Source organism: Camelus ferus, chromosome 1 (genome assembly GCF_009834535.1).
Source record: "Camelus ferus isolate YT-003-E chromosome 1, BCGSAC_Cfer_1.0, whole genome shotgun sequence".
Taxonomy (NCBI): Eukaryota; Metazoa; Chordata; class Mammalia; order Artiodactyla; family Camelidae; genus Camelus; species Camelus ferus.
The window spans coordinates 63726738-63742580 of NC_045696.1; positions in this window are offsets into that span (position 1 = coordinate 63726738).

Genomic DNA, 15843 nt, shown 5'->3' on the forward strand with positions numbered 1-15843 from the left:
GAAGGAACATATATGGATGGGGGACAGGAGAAGGAGGCAGCTTGAGATTCTTTCTGGGTCCTGTCCAGCTGGAACACTCTTGGAGTTAGAAGGGGGAAATGCTGGTAGCTTGGGGGTCCAGGAGCCTTAGGTGGAGGTCTGGGGGGCTGGGGAGGGGAGCTAGGGAGAGCATTGTAAGGAGACAGAAGTGATCTGGAGGCAAGGAAGTCCGGGACGGGCCGATGGCAGACGGAGGGACCAGATGGAAGAGCAGCTGAGGTCTGTGAGAAGGTGGGACCCAGCCGCCGTCTGAGCAGGCCAGAGTGCTTGGCACAGGCTTCCAAACTTCAGGGCGCATTAGACTCACATAGGAAGCTGATTAAAACTATGGTTCCTGGGGGAATCCCCAGAGACTGGGTCTGGGATGCGCTGGAAGTAGCATTTGTGACCGATTCCCCAGGTGATCCTAAACAGGCAGTTTTTGGTAGACACTGGCGACAGGATTTTCCTTCATGGACATCTGTTATCTGCTCTGTAAATTGAGAGGGTTGTCAAGGACATTTCCTACTGTCCCTGCCAACTCTGACTCTGGGCATCTCAAAGGCTCGCATGCCATCTCTTTGCCCACACTTGTAGGTCTCACTATCTCTCTCAACATAGTTGCTTTTTAATTTACAGGGCGGGCAGGTTGTCAGGTACCTGCTTAGCTCCTGGAAAAGCCTACAGCTAAAAGACTCTATCAACTCCATCTGCTCTGCCCATTTGGGTAAGAAGAAGGCAGTATCACATGTATTCACATGGGCATCCAAATGGAACAGAGTCCCTCTCTCTGGAGGCCAAGGCTTGGGGTCAGGACAAAACCACTTCCAGATCTCAGGTCACAGGATCACGCAGGATGGTTTATTGAAGGAAGAAAGCTTCAAGGACTCAAGGGAAATTAAACATGTATATTTCTCTGGCTATTACGCATGTACTTACCCTTGAAAAATAGTCCCCATGTCCTGCCTGGAAGAAAAGCCAGATTCTCAATGAATCTGTGTTCTGACGCACCCAGAGGACATGGGGTTTTCCACACAGCAAAGCCACATGAAAGGCTTCACAGCAGCCTGCGCTGTTCCTGCTACAGCTCCTTCAGGGCTGACTGGAGAGTCAGGGAGTCCTGTCTGGGAAAACAAGACAGGCTGAGCCTGAGACGTTGATTTCTAGTTCCAGGTTCTCCCTGAAATGTGAATGGGGGAATTTTCCACTTCTTGTCCTGATTCACCTTGGCAGAATCTTTGGAGTCCCGGACTAGGGCAGGGAAAGTCTCTTTCAGATGGGCATCCAGCCAGATTTGCACCCCAAATGAATAGTTCTCTCTGCTGTTCTGGTATCAGTTGTCTCCTTTTGGCCAGGAAGAGGCTCCATCCACCTGACTTCTGCTTTAGTCATTTGCTTTGGGAGGAATTGGGCCAGAATGTCAGGACAAGAGAATGCCACAGGGCCATGTGAGTCCTCACCACCGGATACGGATTAAGTGGGTGCTGTAGATCCATTTGTACTAACTGAATTACTAGGATACTTCACGTTCTATGCTAGCCTTTTGAGATTAGAAGGTAAATAGGACACAGTCCCTGTTCTTAAAAGTTTACAGTCTAGAGGTGGTGACGGCTGTGCAAATATCAGTCAGGGCCTGATAAAGATGACGAGAGGCAGAGAAATGGGGGATATAGGCTCTGGCTGGAAGGCATCAGGGAATGCTTCCTGGAGGGGGTGGCATTTTCACTGGGTCTTGAAGGATCAATGGGACTAAGAGGCGGTGGAAGGGATAGGGGAGGGGCTGTCAGAAAAAAGCACTGTGGTTAGAACATCCTGGTGCCTAGGGCTACAGTGAATAGTCTGGGGTCACGGGTAGATATGCAAAGAGAGGAGTTGGAAATGAGGCTGAAAGAAAAGGCAGGGCCAGGCCATGACGGGCATCCTAGGTCATGGTGAGGGTCTGGACGTGACAAGGCAGCAATGGACAGCCATTAAAGGACTCAGCACTCGGCTCTGGAGAGAGAGGAGTTGGATGAAGAGAGAACAGGTAGAAAGTTTTTGCAATAAACCAGATAAGGAATCATGTTGGCCAATGCTAGGCCATAGAAATTAAAAGTGAAGGACAGTATCAAAATATATTTTTGAAAAGAAAATAAATGGATTGTTTGGCCATGGGGAGATTGAGAGCTGAAAGATTCCCAAATATGTGCTGATCCCCAGTTCAGACAATGGTAGGGGGATGGTAGGATGGTTGGTGGTTACTCGCAAAGGCTCCAGAATCAGAGGACCTCTGTCCAACGCCTGGGATTTCAGCTTCCTGGATAGGAAACTGATCAACTTCTCTGCACCTCAGTTTCCTCTTCTGGGAAAGGGAATGAACAAATCGCACAGTAAATCTGTCAGCTATCACTGTATTGACAAGCTTAGCACTTTTTGGTATAAGTCATTCTCCAGGGTGCCTGAAGGCTTGTGACTTGGACTTTAAACAGGGTGCGCTGTGAAGAGGGGGGGCCTGGTGCATCGCTTTGCTCATGAGGGAGGGGCCCACTCCACCCATTCTTACTCTCCATCTGGTAACACATGTGACGATTCTGTTAAGTGATAAAATCTTGTCTGAAAAAAAAAAAACCTTCTTTTGAAAGTGAAAGGGTCTTAGAAAGTGTTGTTTCTTGGGCAGAAAATGAAATTTTTATGGAAAAAACCACTGCCAGAATGGCATTTGAGAATTTGAGGTTTCTCCAAAGACTCCTGCAATTCATCCTTTGCATTCTCACTGTAAAAGTTATCAGAGTGCTGTGATGTGTGGGGTTTTAAAAATCATTCAACAACATAAAAAGTCCATAAAACATACCAACAAAGCAAATCATTATAAAAGGAGTATTTGCATAACCACCACTGTTCAGGACAAGTAACAGAACATTGTCAGCACCCTGGAGCACCTTCCTTTCACACCTCTTCCCATCAAAAATAACTTTGTCTTGAATTTTAAGGCAACAATCTCCTTGCTTTTCTCTCCTCCCACCACCTAAATATGTACCTCTATTCCTGACCACCAAGATTCCATTCTGATTGTCTTTGACCTCCATACATGGACTCAGATGTACTTCTGTGCCTGGCTTCCCTTTCTCAACATTTGGGACAATACCACCCACGCTAGTGTGAGCCTGCCGTTTGAGTATTTTCACCACCTATAAAAGTACACCACAATGCACTCATCCATTTGACCTTTGATGGGCATTTGTGTCGTTCTTCTGGGGGACTAAATGGTGGGACTATTCTGAACGGTACTGCTAGGAATGTTCTTATCCATGTGGGTGCATTTGTTGGAATTTTCCTGAAAGTGGAATTGCTGGGTCATAAAAACTATGCATAGCTTCATCTTTAATAAATGCTTCTAAACAGTCTTCCAGAGTTAGTCTTCCAGTCTTCCCCAGCCTACCTATGCTTCCACCAGCAGCACCGAGAATTCTCACCTCTCTCCATGCTCACTCAAACCTGGTGTTGCCGATCTTTTTTATGTTTTATGACTGAAGGGGGTTTGAAGGGCATCCCACACAAATAACCAGAGGTTAGTGTGCTGCCAGATCAATTTCAGAGCTAAAGAGCTACAATATTTGTAAAGAAGTACAATAAGTTACTTTCTCAGGGAAAGGCCCATAACTTATGCTTTAACATGCAGAAGATGATTGTGAATCTCTGAATGGATTTATAGATGCAGGCTGCTGTGGGTGGGCTTCTGGTGCCAAGAGAGTGAGTTGTAAGGAGATGAAATGATATCTCAGAAAAATCTTTGAGATGGAAATAGAGGCAGGGATGGAAAGAATCAAGAATGCACAGAAGGGGGGAGGGTATAGCTCAGTGGTAGAGTGCGTGCCTAGCATGCACAAGGCCCTGGGTTCAATAATTTAAACATGTTTTAATATTTATTGTTAACTTAAATGAATATTATTGTTAACCCAACCAGGGCACAGAGAAAGAAGTGCACTTAAGTGAGCAGATCCCAAAATCTTATTGGCTGAGTTGACCCAGGAGCCTGTGGAAACATCTTAGACCAGACACCCAAAGGTGGACTTGGAGACAGTTTGGCAAAGACCTTATGCTCCTCCCAAGCCCGAAATGTGGCAATGTGGTACAGTTCTGGAATTAGATGGACGTGAGTGTGATCCGATTCCAGTGTTCACGAGACCCTTGGCAAACTGTTCAGTTCTCAGCCTCTTAATCAGTACAACTTGAGGGATTAAATCTATCAGGCAGAGCTATTATGGAAGTAAACACAATCATGTACGTAATAGGCAGTTTTACCAGTCTGGGTTTGATAAGAAATGCAGAACCACCAAGTCACCTACCAGGGACCACAAAGTAGTACTGATCCAGGAGTCTACAGAAAGCTCTGCATTTGATGGTGGCCTGAGGTTACTAAAGGTCAGTTGGAAATGCAGTTGGGAAAAAGTACTGGACATAAAGCAGAAGAGAGCAGGGTCAAACTGGAACTCACAAAGACAAAACTCAATTCATAATGGTCAGCTCGGATCTCATGGGAATTTGCCAGCCCATGGAATACACTTAGTCTTCATTATGTCCAATAGCAAGCTAGAGAATTTCCCCAAAGGGAGAATAATTACCTGCAGAGCATGGCATAGTTTTGCACTCAAATCCTGAAGATCTGTCCTATGACTTATTCATAGGGACCTGCTAAGGGTTCCATAAAGCTTCCTAAGCTGCCGCAAGACACTTCTAGCACAAACGGACCTGCCGACTCTTATATTGCATTCAGATGGTAGAGCAGCTTGCTCAGCAAGCTGGATCTGTTGCAAAGTCTTCTTAGTTTCTGGACCCAACTCAAAAGTGGTAGGCTTTCCAATTACTCAATAAATGAGTTAAAGTAAAATGACCACATGAAGTATATAGTTGCCTCCAAAATCCAGAGGCTCACTGGGCATTCTGCCACTTCCTCAGGGGTAAGAGAGGCCAGCTGCTTCGATTTCTCTTTCCCATTGGACAAAACATCTCAACATGCCCTCATCATTGGACTCTTTGGAATGTCACCAAGATAGCTGACCCCTGATGTTTTGTGAGTTTCATTTTCCTCCATCCACTTACATTTTTCATACCAAGGTATTCAGAGGAGCTGTCATCTCCTGCCCACCAGGACCAATCAGCATAGTAGATTGGAGATCAGCATACAGATGATTTCCTGTGGAACCAAGAGGCTGTCAGGGTCCCTGGGGTTGGTTATTAACAGTCGACTGAGGAGTTAATATAGCCCTTAGGCAGCACAGTGAAGGTATATTGCCAGCCCTGCTGGCTGAAAGCGAACTGCTCCTGGTGGTCTTTCTTAAGAGAAATAGACATAAAAGCATTTGCCAAATCAATCAAGTGTTGACAGTCTTCAGCAGAAGAACCACACCTGGAAAAGGAGTTTCAATGGGAGTTACCCTCAAATTAAGTTAATGATAATCCATTGTTATTCTCCTAGATCAGTTTATCAGGCCAAATAAGCTAGTTGGCTGGGGAGGTGGTGGGACCTCTGCATCTTTCATGCCCACGATGGTGACACCAATGTCTGCCTTACCTTCAAGAATGTGGTCTTCTTTACTTTAACCTTTTGCAAGTAGAAGTGATTCTACTGGCTTCCACTTGACCTTTCCTACCAGAAATGGCCCTTACTCCATGGATAAGGAAAGCAATGTGGTGAGTCTCCTTGTTGCTAAGTATGTCTATTCCTAAAACGAACAGTTCTGGAACTGGGGAAATAAGTACAGGGTATTCGGAGACACGCTGAGCCCACTGCGAGACGAACCCAGGCCAAAACTCCACTGATCACCTCACCTCCTTAAGCCCCTATTCTGACTGTGGACCATAGAGGCCTTTTCAGTCTCTTGAAATTGGTGCCAGTTCAGAGCCAATGCCCAGTAATTCCTGAAAGATGTGGTGATTTTCCTCTCACCAGTATGAAGCCTCACTGATAAATGTCCTCAGGTACCTCTGGGAAAACCTAGAAAAAAGATTTACTGTATAAATTTTGAGCTGAGTAATAGTTTCCTCCTTAGAGGATCCATCCTCTCTTTCATTCAAATGGTTATGAGACTGAGTCTGGGAATTGACTGAGGGGGCTATGATTTCCTACTGCAATCAAGTCACCTCTATTCAGCAGACCTAGAGTTTTTCAATGTATTCAAGTCAAATAAGACTTGAGTAGGCCACTCATCAATTCCAGTTTTCCAGACACTCTGATCAATTAGCCAAAGCCAAAGAGCTCTCCGCAGGTCACACCATTCTAATTAACGCTTTGGCTCTGCTGTCCATTATGATAACACCTCATCCCTGGGGATTAAGTTTTTTACACTTGGTTTCTGCCATCTGGGCATCCTATCGACTCCATGAATTTGTGGGGCCCACGTCCATAGCAGCTGCACCAAGGTCATTCCTGGTCTACAGTTATTAGCTACTACAGGTTTTTCAAAGATACTGGGACCTCCCTCCTGTAGTATGCATACCATGTTACAAGGCCTTGGACACCCCTGGTGACATAATTAGAAGGTGAGTAAGCAAGTCTCATGTAATAAATCTACTCCGGATTTCTGATTTCCTTAAGCCATTGGCTACCTCCTGCTACATTATATCAAGAAAGTTCTAGTATTTCAGTTGTACTAGGTGTAAGTCGCTATTGTGTCTAGGGTTTAGTTCAATGAACAAAGCCAACTATTAGAGCCACTCTAAGTTACTTGAAGTAACACACTGAATTCAGAATCTCTGCTCTTTGCCCCTCTATTGACATATTTGGCCTCATTTGGTACTAGGTTCCTTCCACCCTGATTCAACATTTGGAAGATCCCTTTCTAAACATGTTCCTCAGGTTTCTGTGACTATAAATTGGAAAAACTTGGCAATTCTTTTGCTGTAGATGACATTTTCACATGGATCACACTTTAATCTGTAACCCCCACGGCTGCTGGAACTTGAGTCCAGTCTGGAAGCAAAGAGCGGCGGAGGGGACAGATCCTAAGGAGGATTAGCAGTTTCCTGCAAGGACCTTAGGTCCTTGGTTCTGGCCCAGGTCCAGTGAAAGACTCCTTCAGAAAAAGGAAGACTGAGCTCTTCGGTTAGGAAGGAAGTGTTGCTACTTCTAGCAAAGGAGTCCGCAACATTCAGACGTTAAGCTCCCCCAGCCTCATCTGAATCTGCCCGTATGTCTCTTTCCCAGTGTTCAAGGTCCCATTCTTCCTAATCAATGTCCTAACTTTAATATAAGAGACCCTGTGAGGTCGTAATTTCAGTTTGCATCGTTTGCCCCAAGATTAGACTCTGGGTTTGATTTTGAGAAGTCTTGGCTCTATAGACATAGGAGGTATAGGTTTTCCTTAGCCAGACCTTGAGTCAGGGACTTGAAGCCCTAAGGTCATAATTTTCTTCCTCCAAGTTCTCTAACACACTTAGAAACTACCCAGCAATCCTTCTCTCCCCCTTGTTTTCACCAAAATGTTCTAGGACAGCAAATATTTGGTCATCCAAAGCCTTGCCTCCTCGAGGTACTTAATTACAGGTGTTACAGGTGATAATTTAGGTAGTGTTTGGCCACCGCCTACCATGAACCACCAGTGTCCTCTTTATCACTGGCTTCAGGATCGTTAATGTGTTTAAATACGATCAGACCAGAAAACCCATTCCAGAAATCAGTTCCAGAACCAATTCAGAGACCCCATTCTTGAGATTCTCTTGTTCAAGTTTCGATCAGAGAAGCAGAGCTGCTCTCGATGACACAAAATTAAGGATTTCTTATAGGGATTAGAAGTGACCCAATTGTGAGAGACGCCAAGGAGGTAAAGGTCCAGAAGAGAAAAGTTACTAACCAAGACAACTGGTGAGGAATTCTAGGGGAGACTCTTGCTCTGTGTCTCCTGGTGGTTGTGAAGTTGCCATAGGGTTAGCCAGTCTGAAGTGGGAGGGAGCGAGGACAATTCAGGCCCCATGCCTGTCTCTTACCACATCTGACCTGGACAATGTACAAAAGAAGCTTGCACCATCTGCCGTGGAGCTACACGCATGCGTGACGCAGGACTCAGCGGGAGCTGGACAGGCTGCAGAGTGGGCTCCTTCCCCATGCCAAGGTCAGCGACAACGCATGAGCGTGAGCTGTAGTGGCACCTGGGGTCCCGCACAGACCTTCAACTGAAATGATTGTTCCCTCACTCGGCCTTCCAAACCTCATGCCAATTGCTCTGTGGCCAGCTGGGAGGAGGGCCTTACACAGAACGGAGATCTGGGAAATGTTGGATCTTTGCAAGGCTGGTCCGGTATAAAACTACCCCAGGTCTACAATACTGTGTAGCTCTTATTGAAGGAGCTCAAGCTCTAACCTAAGGATCGGTATCTAGAGACAGATGTCAAGAGGGATTCGGGGAGAGAAGCCACAGAATAATTGGGATATGAATCAGCCTAAATGAAGACTGTAAGCTTTTACTCATAAAATCAGGGTCTGGAAAGCCAGAGGGAAGGGCAGGCTTTGCTCCAGACATTTCTGAATTTAACAATGATGATAACCCACCCCGCTCTTAGAGAGCATTTGATGGCTTGTGAAGTGGTTTCACATCTATCATTTCATTTTGGGTGAACTGACCTTCCACTTCATTTACTTATTCACTAAATACCTATTGAGCATCTGTTCTGTGCCAGGCACTGTGCGAGGCATTTTACACATGTTGCTCCCAGCACGATATCTCCTGTATATTTCACTACATCTCTGGGCCATCACGGCTTTGGGATGCGGAGATGAACAAGACCCTGTCCTTGCTCTCTTGAACAGAGGTCAGCAAACTCTGTAAAGAGACAGACAGTAAATATTTTTGGCTTTGTGGTCCATGTGGTCTCTGTTACAACTACTCAACTCTACAGTTATAGAGAAGAGTGGCCTTAGAATACAAAAATGAACGGATGTGACTGTGTTTCAACAAAGTTTTAGATACAAAAACAGGAGGTGGGACAGATTTTGCCTGTGCGCCATAGTTTGCTACCCCTGCACCGCAGGGTCACAGTGAGAGACTAAAGCAGACAGCTCAGGGTGAGGGCATGTGGTAGAGATGCGTACAGAGGACAGTGCAGGAAGAATGCACACGCGTCTGGGGAGCTTGGCAAGGCCTCCCTGCGGTCTTTCTAGAATCATGACCTCTGTGGTCTGTATTTCCAGGTCACTGCCATCCAAGAACCAGGAAATGGCTTGCAGACAAAGGCAAGGTGGAATCTTGACCTCATATTTAATCAGAGCGCACGTCTCCCTCCCGAGTTGACTGTCTTTCTATGAACAAGTGTCGGGTGGGGATTGTGATCTATTTTCTGCTTCCCTTCCTGTACTAATCAACACTAATACTTCTGGAAACCTAGAGTTCCATGTCCTATGGGCTTGGTGTGCCACCACCTTCAACCTCTTCTGACCCGGAGCTTGGAAATAATACTTCCTGGTAAGCACTCCCCAGTTCATACCCCCTAGGATGCCCTCTAGGGAACATCCTCGGGACGGATCTGGTTGGTTCCGGCTCTGCCCGAGGTATGAAATCATCCTTATGGTTGGATGTTACAAAGAGACAGACTTCACTCAGAACAAGGAAGAAGTCTCAAAAACAACAGAAACAGCCCCAAACGAATAATTCTGACCAGTGAGGGGTTTGAACAGTGGCTGGATGACCCTCTCCAAGAGGAGGACTCAGGAGACTTCCTGTCCTGCTCTCTTATAAACGAACTTTGTGACCTTGGACACATTTCTTGGCCTCTCTTAACTTGGTTTCATCATTTGAAAATGGAGATTACACATCTCTCCTTTGGCTGTTGTGAGAATTAAATGAGAATGACATCCAAATTCTTAGCATGCACCAGCCTGGCACACAGCTGATTCCAGACAGATTTAGAGGGACTCTGTCATCGAAAGGGGCGAGTAGAATAACTTCTGAGTTTTGAGGTTTACAGTCCTCTGATACAGACATCTAATGAGAATTGATGAAACAATTTCATGGAATCCCAGAGACAAAGGCATATGAGCTTAGAGGCTCTATGATTACCCTGAAACCAGATGTAGTGAAGGAACATTTATTCACACAAAAGAATGTTATTAGGAGAGGAAAATAATTGTAGAAATTTTATGCCTAATAGTTTTTCACGTGTATAATCTGTTTTGGTCAAAAGAGATTCCAACATTTCATGTTTTATATTTAATGCCTTATGTTTATGGTTCATATAATGTTTATGATTAATGTTTCCATTTCAACTGGAAGAAAGTTTTGCTTTTTAAATGTCTATATGAACAAAGCTTTCATTGAAGCTGGAGGAGGGGGAAAACTTTCCTTTTTTAAAAATTTTGCCTGCCACCTGTTTAAAATAGATTATTCCACGATCTGGTATGAGAAATAGGCATCCGTTTCCATCAAGTCCTCCACAAAATAAAAGCATCTGAATTTGTGGGCAGAGGGAAGTGCAACTTCTTGTTCTTAATGCGGATGGAAAGAATCCCAAGAGACCAGTGAAGCAAGAAATTATCAAAGCTGCGGTATTTACTCAGTAACTTTGTGCCAGTGCCCGGCAAGCTGCCACCGCGGCTGCCAAGCCCCAGCACCCTCGCTGACCGGTGCCGGGGGGCTAGCCGCCCTGGGATGGAGGAAGCAGGAAGTTTGCTGAACCCGGACAGAAGAAAAAGAACTCATTCTGGAGAGTCCCAGCAGGTGGGGGAGCCCCTTCACACAGTGAGCCTCTTTTGACCCAGAGCACATAGCACATACAATAGAGCTCTCTCAGGAGAGCGATTTTTTTTCTCCCCCTCCCCCTGGGTTTCTTCTTTGGCCCTCGGGATTTGTTCTAAACTGGCTCTCTGTGTGGCAGTCGTCTTGGCCTTTCTGGTTTTCTTTCCCTTTGGAACTCTCCGATCTTTCCATTGTGTGCCGTGTCCCTGTTAAAAGGCTGAGTCACTCTGCCTTGCAGCCTCCACACTCCCTCTTTGAATCAAGGTAACCTGGCAGGTGTTGGGTGGCTCAGTGGGGGAAAGGGCGCCTTTATTGGCCTGTCCCGGCCCCAGACCCCCTAGGGAGCATTGTGGAGGGTCACAGCTTTCAGGGGAGAAGCTGTCTGCAGAAGGCTGACAACAGCCACTCAGGCTAGATGACCTTTAAAGATCTTTTCCAGTTCTGAAATTTTTCAGATTCTGAAATGGTGCATGGTCCCCAGACAATGCCACTTGAGGAAGAGCAGAGGGAAGTGAAGATGTGTGTGACTCGGAGGAGACATCAGAGCTGCCTTGAAGATCCTTGGAATCTGGAAATGAAGAAGAGCGATTAGTTGTTTCCTGTGTGGCCTCAGAAGGTGGAAAGTTCGGCTGAAATTGTATCGCTGGATGAGTTTACAGCTCATATAGAAAAGGAGCCCTGACTTGGTATCTAGGGTCCCAGATATAAAGCCTGAAGACCTGGTTCCGAATCCTGACCCCTACTTACCATCTGTGTGACCCTGGCCTAGTGACCTTACCTTGCTGAGCCTCTGTTTTCTTATAGGTCAAATGGTGATGATAAGACTGGATTTGCTTCTAACATCCAGCTATTGTGAGAATCGAATAGCAGACAGGAAAGTGATTGTAAATTCTGAAGTTCCACAGATTTAATCTTATGGTCCAACCCCTTAATTTTATAGAGTAGGTAACCAAAGTCTAGGATGTTAAGAAACTCATGTGAGACCATACAATGTTGGTGTAAGGCAATAGCTGATAAGGCCTCAGGGTCCCTAGAAGCCCTGGGATGAAAGGCTCTTGGGGGGCCACAGGGCCATGATGCAGCCCCAACTTCCCAGTGGAGTCTCATCTCACTCTTAATTTTATTTTCTGATTATATATGTAGCATGTGCTCACTGTGTGTAACTTGCAGAGCATAAAAGGCATAAGGAAGAAAACTTTGAAACATTTCCCAAGATTCTGCTTAACTGTTGAAATTTTGCTATATACCTTTCCAGTCTTTTGGCTACGCATGTACATATTCTAACCTAATTGGGATAATATTTATGCGAAGTTTTGCATATTGATTCCTTTCTCACCTAACAGTTTGTTCTACATTTTGCCATTAAAATCCATTGCACCGTGTTTAATGCTCGCACAATCGTCTACCGGGCGGTTACACTGACTATCAAGGTTCTTTCCTGATTGTTTGTCACTATAAGCAACAGTGTTGAACATTCTTATACTGTGCGCTGTTAAGTGCTGCCCCACCATCAAGCATCTGTTCCCGGTAGACTTCTCCAGGTGACTCCGGCCACCCTCTGAAACTCTTGCGCCATGTCTTTTGTAGAGACTCACAAGTGTTAGTTTGTCCCAGGGTGTTCTAGGTTTACCCTGATGACTGTGTGGTGTAGAGCATGACACACAGCTGAGGCCCAGAGCCCTACTGAAAGTACTTTATATTACATTACAAAGTATTTACATTAAGTATTTATTTTTGCCCTGTGTTGTTCCCAGAGACACTTAAGGTATCTGAGTTTCACTTGTCTTTCCTGGTTCAAGTTTCAGATTAGACTTTGGTCCCCAAAGGTGCCTGCAAATAAACTTCCCCCTCCCACATCCACATCCTTGAGAAGTCCCCTCTTCTTGAATTCCCCGTGACTCACTTTGGGGCAATCGTGTGCAAGTAGAAATGACTGATGCTTCTTGACTTCCAAGGCAGGTCATTGGAAGTCTTGCAGTAGTGCCCTGGGTCTCTGGGAACGCTCGCTGTGAGGAAAGCCACTGCATGTAGGAAGTCCGGCTATCCTGAAATAGTCATGCTGTGAGGACTCCTAAACTAGCCACACGGAGGGGTCTGCCTAGCCAGGCCCAGGTCTTTCCGCCACCCCATTTGAGGCACCAAACATGTGAGTGCAGAAGCCATCTTGGACACCCAGCCCAGTCGAGTGTTCAGAGGATCCCAGTCCCGGCCTCCATCTGACTGTCATTCCAGACCCCAGTGGGAACCACACAGCAGCTGAGCCCAGTCACCCTGCAGACTATACCAGGTTTGCAGAATAAATGAAGAAAAGGACATGGCCTGGCTCAGCCTTGGGGAGCCCTGATCTACCGTGGGATCCACCTGAGTCAGTGACCTGCTGGGATTCAATACACAGGAACAAGGACCCTCACAGTGGACTGGCCCCTCTGCCAGGGGATGAGGTGATTCTGCCGACAGAGCAGGGAAGGATTTTCTGAAAGGATGACATTGAATTTGCATCTTGAAAACTGCCTAAGAGCTCACTGGCAGACACAGTGGAGGAGTGGGCACAACAAAGGGAGACCCATGTGCAAAGAGACAGTATCTCCTTTTTGAGGAAGAGCAGGTAATAAACCCAGTGGAAGAGGCAGGACCTGATGGTGACAGCCTCACATATTGGGTCATAAAACAGGAATTTGGTCTAGCCGAAAATGGGGGACCAGTAAAGGGCTTTTAGCAGGTAGGTTGCTGATGAGATTTGCTCTTAGAAAGACCCCTTTGGCTACCTTCTTTCCTTCAACAGATGTTCAGTTAGGATCTACTTGTTCACTGAGCCAGTAACGGTGTACAGCAGTGATGTCCAACAGAAATGTAATGTGAGCCACATGTCACTTTAAATTTCCCAGTAGCCATATTTAAAATAAGAAAGAGTAACAAGTGGAATTAATTTTATAATAATATATTTTATTTAATCCAGTAGTTCCAAAGTATTTTCATTTCAACAGGTAATCAATATTAAAAATGTTGAATTAACAGATACACATTACTATATATAAAATAGATAACCAACAAGGACCTACTGTACAGCACAGGGAACTACATTCAATTTCTTGTAATAACCTATAATGGAAAAGAATCTGAAAATAAATATATATATATGTATGTAGATGTATAACTGAATCACTTTGCTGTACACTTGAAACTAACATTGTAAAACAACTAATAAATAATAAAAAAAAATTGAGATATTTTACTTTATTTTATTGTAAGTTTTGAAATTGGTGTGTATTTGACACTCCTAATAGCACATCTCAACTTGGACTAGCTGCTGTGCTAAAGCTCAGCACAGACACTTGGCTATTGTGCTGGGCAGCGCAGCTCTAGATGCGAGGAACTCCGTGGAGAAAGAGGCAGGTGAGGTCTCTGCCCTCACAGAGCTTATTTTCCAGGGTTGAAGAGTAGAGGTTGAGAAGAAGACAGGGAACAGGTAAATCAGCAAGATTGCTGCAGATTAGTGACAAGCAGTGCAAAAAAATATGAAGAAAGTAGAGCAAAAACATTAAACTATGGGGGCTTGTGCCTGGCAAGCAGCTGGTGGTCAGGCAAGGTCTCGCCACGGACGTGACCCTGATGCGGACGCCTGAGTGACGGGGATGCCCGGTGTGCAGGGCTCTTGGGGCAGAGCCTGTGCAGAACTGGAGGGCCCCGTGGAGGGGGCACAGCCAGGCAGGAGGCTGCAGCCATAGTCCAGGGAGGGGCAGCCACACTCACAGCAAAGGCTGCAGCAGAGAGGGCTAGGAGGAGAGGTTGAACAGGGGAGGTATTTCGATGGTAGAATGTAGAGACTTTGTGAATATCAAGAGGTGCGGGAGAATGAGTCTGGGAGATGATCAGGATTTGGGCTTGGCTGATGGAAGAAGGCATGGAGGGGCTGCTGTTGTCTCCCCCTCCTCCCCCTGGGGTGAGTGGAGGAGTGAGAGACGCACCCACTCTGGGGCACGATGAGTCTGAGTTGTCTGTGGGATAGACGAACGGAGATGCTCAGTGTTAATTAAAGTTCATAGAACTGTCACACAATTGTTCTTCATGCCCCTCTAATCAGCCAGGAAAAAATCCCTGCTTTTCCTCCTCGCCCTTAATGGCATCTTGGACAGATGTCATCATTTTCAGTTAATTAAATCTCAGTCAAGTGAATGGAATAAAAACCACTGAATCGTACACTTTAAAATGCTTAAAATGGTGAATTTTATGTCAGATGAATTTTATCTAAAAAAAAAATTCAGTCAAACTTCCTTTAACTCATCAATCCCACATCTGGTTCAGTGTCCCCCACCCCCAGTGCTGGCTCTTGTGGAAGGATTTGTGCAGGGAAGGGGCAAGACCAGTTCTTCCCCTCCTCCTCTTCCTGTTCTGGGTCTCTCTCTCTTCTCTCTCTCTTTTTTTTTTTTCTGAATTGGAACGGGAAGGAGGGCCAAGGGAAGTGGAGGTCATTTTCTGGTCTCGTGAGTAGTAAGAAGGTATCCCCGGCCCCTCTCTGGTTCTTTGAGCTGCTGGTGGCCTCCACCAACATGACCATCTCTCCAGGAAGAGTGTGTTATTTTCAGCCTCACATTGGTCCCTTCTGGTACAGAGCACCCCTCAGACCAGGGCCCAGCTGGCAGCTTCCACCGCTCCCCTACTTCCTGTCTGTGAGGGGCTCCGTCACTGGGCAGCCCCCGTGGCTACAGCCCTCTCTCTGCTCTGTGCTTACTCACTGGGCCCAGCAGGAGCACAGCGACTCACATGCAGAAGCCGCAGGACACTGGGGGAGGTGTCCGTTTCTCTCTTTGCGGGCCCAGATTCCGCAGTCCTTCCTAAACCCTGTTGGTATCAGCCAGTCTGGCAAGGCCAGAAAGGAAGCAGGCACTGTCTCTATGCTCACACTGCACTGTCCGTTCCCCTCGCCTGAAGAACCCCAGTCTCTAAGAGAGATGCTTGTGGAGACCCCACCTCACTTGGACTTGGAGTTGGATACAGTCCCCTTCCCTCCCCACAGTACAGAAAAGGACAAGCCTGTCCCCTGGGACAAGGCCATTGGTGCACCCTTCCCCCTCGCCAGTCTTTTGACGAGAGAGAGGTTCAAGGGTGATGATTGTCAGTGGCA